The 8205-nt window shown below is 41.9% G+C and overlaps 1 long non-coding RNA gene across 2 annotated transcripts; it reads left to right on the forward strand.

Moving 5' to 3' along the window:
- The first annotated feature begins 3047 nt into the window (after positions 1-3047).
- LOC122558065 lies at positions 3048-8164 on the forward strand. Of its 2 annotated transcripts, none has more exons than XR_006314033.1 (3): positions 3048-3124; positions 6921-7128; positions 7529-8164. It is a non-coding gene; the product is annotated as an uncharacterized LOC122558065 (long non-coding RNA). The 2 variants fall into 2 exon arrangements; XR_006314032.1 differs by lacking the exon at positions 3048-3124 and adding an exon at positions 5947-6331.
- The last annotated feature ends 41 nt before the right edge of the window (positions 8165-8205 follow it).

Below are 8205 nucleotides of genomic sequence, written 5' to 3' on the forward strand. Positions count from 1 at the left end.
TGACCTCCCAACTCCTGTACTCAATACTCTGACCAATAAAGGAAAGCATACCATATGCCTTCTTCACTATCCTATCAACTTGCGACTCCACTTTCAAGGAGTTATGAACCTGCACTCCAAGGTCTCTTTGTTCAACAACACTCCCTAGCACCTTACCATTAAGTGTATAAGTCCTGCTCAGATTTGCTTTCCAAAAATGCAGCACCTCGCATTTATATAAATTAAACTCCATCTGCCACTTCTCAGCCCATTGGCCTATCTGATCGAGACCCCATTATGATCTGAGGTAATCTTCTTCGCTGTCCACTACACCTTCAATTTTGGTGTCATCAGCAAACTTACTTACTATACCTCTTATGCTCACATCCAAATCATTTATATAAATGATGAAAAGTAGTGGACCCACTGGTGGCACTCCACTGGTCACAGGCCTCCAGTCTGAAAAACAACCCTCCACCACCATCCTCTGTCTTCTACCTTTGAGCCAGTTCTGTATGTATTCCATGAGATCTAACCTTGCTAATCAGTCTCCCATGGGGAACCTTGTCGAACGCCTTACTGAAGTCCATATAGATCACATCTACCGCTCTGCCCTCATCAATCCTCTTTGTTACTTCTTCAAAAACTCAATCAAGTTTGTGAGACATGATTTCCCACGCACATAGCCATGTTGTCTATCTCTAATCAGTCCTTGCCTTTCCAAATAAATGTACATCCTGTCCCTCACGATCCCCCCCAACAACTTGCCGACCAACTCGCTGGTCTATAATTCCCTGGCTTGTCCTTACCACCTTTCTTAAACAGTGGCACCACGTTTGCCAACCTCCAGTCTGCCAGCACCTTATATGTGACTATCGATGATACAAATATCTCAGCAAGAGGCCCAGCAATCACTTCCCAGCTTCCTGCAGAGTTCTCGGGTACACCTGATCAGGTCCTGAGCATTTATCCACTTTTATGTGTTTCAAGACATCCAGCACTTCCTCTTCTGTAATATGGACATTTTTCAAGATGTCACCATCTATTTCCCTACATTCTGTATCTTCAATATCCTTTTCCACAGTAAATACTGATGCAAAATACTCATTCAATTTCTGCCCCATCTCCTGCGGCTCCACACAAAGGCTGCCTTGCTGATCTTTGAGGGACCCTATTCTCTCCCTAGTTACCCTTTTGTCCTTAATGTATTCTTAAAAACCCTTTGGATAAACCTTAACTCTATTTGCCAAAATTATCTCATGTCCCCTTTTTGCCCTCCTGATTTCTCTCTTAAGTACACTCATACTGCGTTTATACTCTTCTAAGGATTCACTCGATCTATCCTGTCTATACCTGACATATGCTTCCTTCTTTTTCTTAGCCAAACCCTCAATTTCTCTCATCATTCAGCATTCCCTATATCTACCAGCCTTCCCTTTCACCCTAACAGGAATATACTGTCTCTTTAAGTCATTTCTGAAAGCTTCCCATTTTCCAGCCGTCCCTTTACCTGTGAACATCTGTGTCCAATCAGCTTTCGAAAGTTCTTGCCTAATACTGTCAAAATTGGCCTTTCTCCAATTTAAAACTTCAACTTTTAGATCTGGTCTATCCTTTTCCATCACTATTTTAAATCTAATAGAATTATGGTCACAGGCCCCAAAATGGTCCCCCACTGATACCTCCGTCACCTGCCCTGCCTTATTTCCCAAGAGTAGGTCAAGTTTTGCACCTTCTCTAGTAGGTACATCCACAGACCGGTTGAATTTCTCTCGCACTTGCTATTTTTATTTCAGATTTCCAGCAATAATTTGCTTCACTAAAACTGCTGAGTTTGATTGCTTGAATTGAACTGACTTCAGGGAAAACACTTTACTGTTTTCACGACTGAGTTTTATGTGGTCATTTTTAAACTGCAGGCTTGCAGATGGTTTTGCATTTTAGTTGGGGGGAGCTGACTGAAAGTAAAGAGCTGTTCAGCTCGTGTCTCCTGTTTCTGAAGCACCTTTACGGCAAGTCTATTGGGAAAGCTAATTGTCCTCTTGCAATGTGTGTTTCCTGACCATGCTGCACCTAGAAATATCCCCGACACATCCACCGATATCGGTGACACAGTGTTTCCACATTCCAGAACCTTAGACTAATAGTCATCCAAGCTGAAACTTTATTGCTGGAACAGCACAGCAGGTCAGGCAGCATCTAGGGAACAGAAGATTCGACGTTTCGGGCACATGCCCTTCCTGAAGAAGGGCATGTGCCCGAAACTTCGAATCTTCTGTTCCCTAGATGCTGCCTGACCTGCTGTGCTGTTCCAGCAATAAAGTTTCAGCTTTGATCTCCAGCGTCTGCAGACCTCACTTTCTCCTCCTAATAGTCATCCAAACATTCCAAGGTTTATCCTTCCCTTTTTTGCCTTCAAGAACTGAAGTCTCATTTGCCAAATGTTTTTTTTGTTTCTTTGTAGAGAGAAACCTGTTCTTTTACGTTACGTTATGAGTAAAGATTGATATTTTCATATCACAAAGTAATTGTGTTAAACAGTTTGGCATCTTCATTGAATAAGTTTTGTTTCATTAAAAAAAAATGTGTTTATGTAAGAAACTTGACTAATGGACCTCTTCATTTTAATATAGCAAAAGCCATATCAGGAATTGAGTAAAACAATTAAATTTATGTCGTGATCCCTGGGGTAGTAGGACTGGAGAAAGACAAAGCACTATTCTCATTTCAATCATAGTAATGCCTATACCCACTGGAGTTTGGAAAAAGAGAGCTGATCTGATTGGAAAGTATAAAACTCTGACGGGGTCTTGACAGCCTGTATGCTGAGTGGATATTTCCCCACATGATGGATTCTAGGGAACACAGTTTCAAAGTAAGGCATCTCCCGTTTAAAATGAAAATGAGGAATTTCTTGTCTTGGAGAGTTTTCATTTTTGTAATGTGGTCCACCAGGGGGCAGTGGAGGCTGCTTTACTGTGTATATTCAGTGCCGCATTGGACAGAGTGAGTTAAAGCAGTAGAGTTAAGGACAGAATTGTATTTGATGATGGAGTGGGTGTGAGGAACTAAATGTTTAACTGAGTTTTTAATGTTCTCATTGATCCAGCAGCTTTTCAGGACCATGACATGCACGCAGTTCCCAGTGAGTACATCAATATCTGGAGACTTGGCTAGATTCTGGCCCTGGGTTTGGTGCATGTGGAATGTTTTCACCAGCCCTTAGCTGTCTGTGCATCTCCAATTCTCAGTCCTTCTGTACTCCTGGATTCTAATAGCTCCATGACTATGTCAGTCCATGAGCTTTTGAATTCTTTTCCTGAACCTCTGCAATTCTCTAGCCTTCTTTTCTCTTTAAGGCATGCCTTTATGATTTTGGTGACTAGTCTTTATTTCTTTGGTGTTTGTTTCCATTTGATTCTCATCCTGTAAGTTTTACTGTATAAAATATATTATTTTGGGTACAAGTCCCACCTGCTCCTGAGCTGTGACCAGATTGACCAGAAAATATAAATTGACAGTGATGTAATATTAAAAGGAAACCAAAAGGGGGCGCTGATGGTTCAATGAGAGAGTTTGAGGTGACCAGAAGAAAGGATTTGGAGATGACAGGGAAGTGGAGTTGATAGTTTTATTTACACCAACCAATCCTTAAATTATGCAGATTAACAGTAGGGCTGATACTGCGTCAGTACTGGCTCTCTAATAGTAAGCTTATTTCTACATGAAAGCCAGAGATTCAAACACAACATCAGAGAAGACAGTATGTAATCCAGGTTGTCACTTCAGTGCAGACGGAATTTTCGCTGTTTTAGGGCAGCACTGTATTGTTTTGGGGCTTTCGGGGGAGGGGGGATGTGTGGTGTGTGGATATATCCTCATTTCTACTCAACTATTGAATGGCTGAGGTTCTAACCCAATTCCACTTTGCCATCACTTGATTTCCAAAAATCTATTGAACTCAGGGCTGAGGATCCCCTACTCCATGGAGCAAAGATTTCCAGAGAAGCAATTCCTCTTCATCTCAATCCTAATTGTCCAATCCTGAGTCTAGTTCAAGACTCCTCGAGCAAATCAACAGCATTTCACCTGTTCATCCCACTAAGATATTTATATATTTCACTTACCTCTTCTTTTACTGAACTCCAGAGAATATGAATGCAATTGTTGTGGACTCTAAGGCAATGAGATCTATCCAGATTCCTCCAGTTGTGTCATCCCACTAAGATATTTATATATTTCACTTACCTCTTTTACTGAACTCCAGAGAATATGAATGCAATTGTTGTGGACTCTAAGGCAATGAGATCTATCCAGATTCCTCCAGTTGTGTTCCATCAACACCCTTATAATTCAACTTCCTTGTAAATGAAAGACAGATTTGCAATTTGCCCTTCTCATTGCTTCCTGATATGTTGACTTATGTGATTCATGTACAAGAATTCTTAATTCACTCTGAGGATCAAGATTTATTGGTCTCCCATCTTTGAGATAAGTTTTGATTTTTCATTGTTCTTTCTGATAATTTCCTAGCACTGTCTTCACCACCTTATCCTATCCATTTTGTGGTCTCTATTCCTTTGCAGCCTTGTAATGTGGATAGTCTAACTCAAGGAAGGGCCATATCTTTGTAATAGGTTATATTTTTCAACTACCTCTGTATAATCAGCAATAGTCAGAGGCTAGGAACATTGCAGCAAGTAACTCATTGCCTGACTCCTCAAAGTCTGTCCACAAGACACAAGTCAGGAGTGTGATGAAATACTCCCCACTTGCCTGAATGGGTTTAGCTCCAGCGGTACTCAAGAAGCTTGACCCATTCAGGTCAAAGCAACCCACATGATTGGCATCATATCCCTAAACATCAAATACCTCAACCACTGATGCTCAGCAGCAGCAGTATATATGTACTATCTTCAAGGCTGCTTAGATAACTGCCCAATCCCATCTAGAAGGACAAGGGCAGCAGATATATGGGAGCACAATCCCCTGAAAGTTCCTCGACAAACCACTCACCACTCTGACTTGGAAATATATTGCTGCTCCTTCAGTCTTGCTAACGGCATTATGGAATTTACCTAGCACATGAACTGCAGTGGCTCAGCGGGCCACTATCACCTTCTCCCGGGTAACTGGGGAAGGCAGGCAAAGGCTGGCTCATCCTTGGATCCCCAAATCCCATGAATTGATGCAATTAAAAACAAAGTGAGTGAAACTCTGGTAGTCAGATCTCAGCAGATTTTGAAAGTGAGAGGAGGAAGATTTAAAAGGGACCTGAGAAGAAACGGTTTCATGAGGAGGGTGGTTCAATGTGGAATGAACTGCCAGAGGAAGCGGTACAGTTACAGGTACAGTTACAACATTTCAAAGCCAGTTGGACATCTACAAGAAAGATTTGGAGGGATGTAGGCCAAATGCAAGCAAGTGGGACTAATTTGGGAAACTTGGTCAGCATGGACAAGTTGGACTGGTGGCTCTGTTTCTGTGCTGTTTGACTCTATCTGGTAGTATCGATGAAGAGACTTAATATGAACTTTAACTGTGTATTTTATACTTTGTTCACTCTTCCAAATCATTGATTTGTATTATAAATAGCTGAGGCACAAATACAGTTCTTTGCAGCACACCATTGGCTACATCCTGTCATTCCAGGAGGTCAAAGAATGAATCAATCTTGCTTAATGGTCCAATTAGAATAAACAGCCATAATAAGGCTGGTGACTGGCTTCATTCATAAAGCCAGTGGAGCTTTGAGTATCTCTTGAAATCAGGAACAACGGAATATTTTCCCCAGGGCTTACACCTAATGGTCATTAACTTATTAAGTGAGCAATGTCAGACAACAGCAGTCTTAAACTCAGGCAATTAGCACTCCTTTGCTCCTGCCTAATGTGACATAATTTTCCCTCCCCTAATTTAGTACCTACCCACAAGGTCCTGACTTACTTTAAAACTTAAGGACTTGTGATCACTATTTCCAAAATGCTCTCCTACGGAAAGGTCAGGCACCTGGTCAGGCACATTAGCTAATACAAGGTCTAGTATGGCCCTTCCTTGAGTTAGACTATCCACATACTGTTTCAAGGAACACTCTTGGATGCACTTCACAAATCCTACCCCATTGAAGCTTCTGGCTTTAAGTGATTCCCAGTCGGTACTGCGGAAGTTAAAGTCACCCGCTACCACAACCCCGTTGTTATTGCATCAAACCTTTGCCTAAATGTTTGTTCATCAATATCGTCTGGCTGTTGCAGGGCCTAGAGTATAATCCTATCAGAATGATTGTGCCCATCCCTCAGTGGATGAGCCCTCCAGTGTGTCCTCTTTGAGTGCAGATGGAACATTCTCCCTGGTGAGTAATGAAACTCCTCCACCTCTTTTACCTTCCCCTCTGTCTCCTCTAAAACAATAAAACTTTGAAAGGTTGAGCATCCTCTCCTGTCCCTCTCTCAACCAAGTCTCTGTAATGGCCACGACATCATAGTCCCATGTACTGATCCAGGCTCTAAGTTCATCTGCCTTACCTAGAGTACACCTTGCGTTGAAATAAACACACTTCAGCCCATTTGTACCATGGTGTTCATTTATCTGTCTCTGCCTGTCTTTCATTTCTGTCTTACTGTCTTAGCTTCCCTCAATCCCTGGGAGAGGCAAAAGGGCTTTTGATGCACAGAGGATCTGCTAGAGGAAAGACAAGAACTGTGTAGAGTGATGCAGATGACCAAGAACTCTGCCCATCCAGTAATGGCATTGATTGTTCCATGTCCCTATGCTCCAATGGACAGGATGATAACTATTCTCTCTTCCAGGATTATGTACCTGAGCATCTCAGTGACCTACGAGCCCTGAAAAGTATCATCCGCGTGCAATTACAGAAATTCAGTCTGCCAGACTCCCAGACCTCCAAGCGTAAAACTGATATGTCTCTTTTCCACCAACAGATGCAACTTTAGGGTGACATGCCCATAATAGAGTAGCAATGGGAGTCTGATCTTGCTTCGAAGACAAACTTAATGCTGGGGAAGAATCTGGCTGCTGTTCTTGAATCTCTGAGATACCGCGGAACAGGTCCATCTGCATTCATCTATGCATCCACTTTGCCATCATGGAAAATGCCCAGTGCCAAAACTAGAACTTTCTCCAGTTAAGGTAAGGGGCTGTCAAAAGTGAGTTTACAGCAGACAATGATTCCTAACTGTCTGTTTTTTTTTAATGATTCGGAGATGCCGGTGTTGGACGGAGGGGTGTACAAAGTTAAAAATCACACAACACCAGGTTATAGTCATACAGGTTTAATTGGAAGCACTAGCTTTCGGAGCGACGCTCCTTCATCAGGTGGTTGTAAGGCACAGAATTTATAGCAAAAATTTACAGTGTGGTGTAACTGAAGTTATACATTGAAAAATACCTTGATTGTTTGTTAAGTCTCTCTTCTGTTAGAATGACCGTGATAGTTTTAATGCCGTCTTTGATTAAAATCTGAGCTCTGAATGTTTGTGACTTGATCGTGTTTGCAGTGACTAATTAGTTCTTTCTTTTCTGCCTGCAGCTTTCTCAGGCTATCGCCTACACGCCATTGAGACATTTAATGTTTGCGTTTGCAAGGAGCAAGCCTGGGTCCACGTTATATTTTTTAAAAAATGCATTTGAACACAGTCAGAAAAAGGGAACTTGAGCAGGCAAGCCATGTTTAATGGTGGACTGAGTGGTGGTGGTTCCTGGAGGGGTGGTTAATGGCAATAATTGTTTTCCTTATTTATTGCATTAATGGTCTTTTTCTGTTGTGCACTTCCCTTTGATAATGTATTATCAATAAAAATAATTTTTCAATAGCTTCTTAAGTAAGCGGCACAATTGGCCTAGGGTTTACAAATTTTTTGTAACACCCTAGGAAAATATGGAGAATTTATTAAGACAGCAGTTGTACTGTAGAGTCATGGGAAATGCCACTTATGCTGCAGAGTCCCTCCATAATCAGTATCATTGGTTTGATGACCATTGTCACCACCTGTGTTAGTGGTGCCAGTACCAAATACCATAGTACACTGGTCTGCTGCTCATGGTTTTTCTCTGTGTTTCTTACAGAGTCTGGGAGAGGGTGGCTGGTTGCAGAGAGTCAAGATTAGAGTAGTGCTGGAAAAGCACAGCAGGTCAGGCAGCATCCAAGAAGCAGGAAAATTGACATTTCGGGCAAAGGCCCTTCATCAGGAATGAGGCTGGGAGCCT

The sequence above is a fragment of the Chiloscyllium plagiosum genome, chromosome 16 (assembly GCF_004010195.1).
Source record: "Chiloscyllium plagiosum isolate BGI_BamShark_2017 chromosome 16, ASM401019v2, whole genome shotgun sequence".
In the NCBI taxonomy this organism is placed as follows: Eukaryota; Metazoa; Chordata; class Chondrichthyes; order Orectolobiformes; family Hemiscylliidae; genus Chiloscyllium; species Chiloscyllium plagiosum.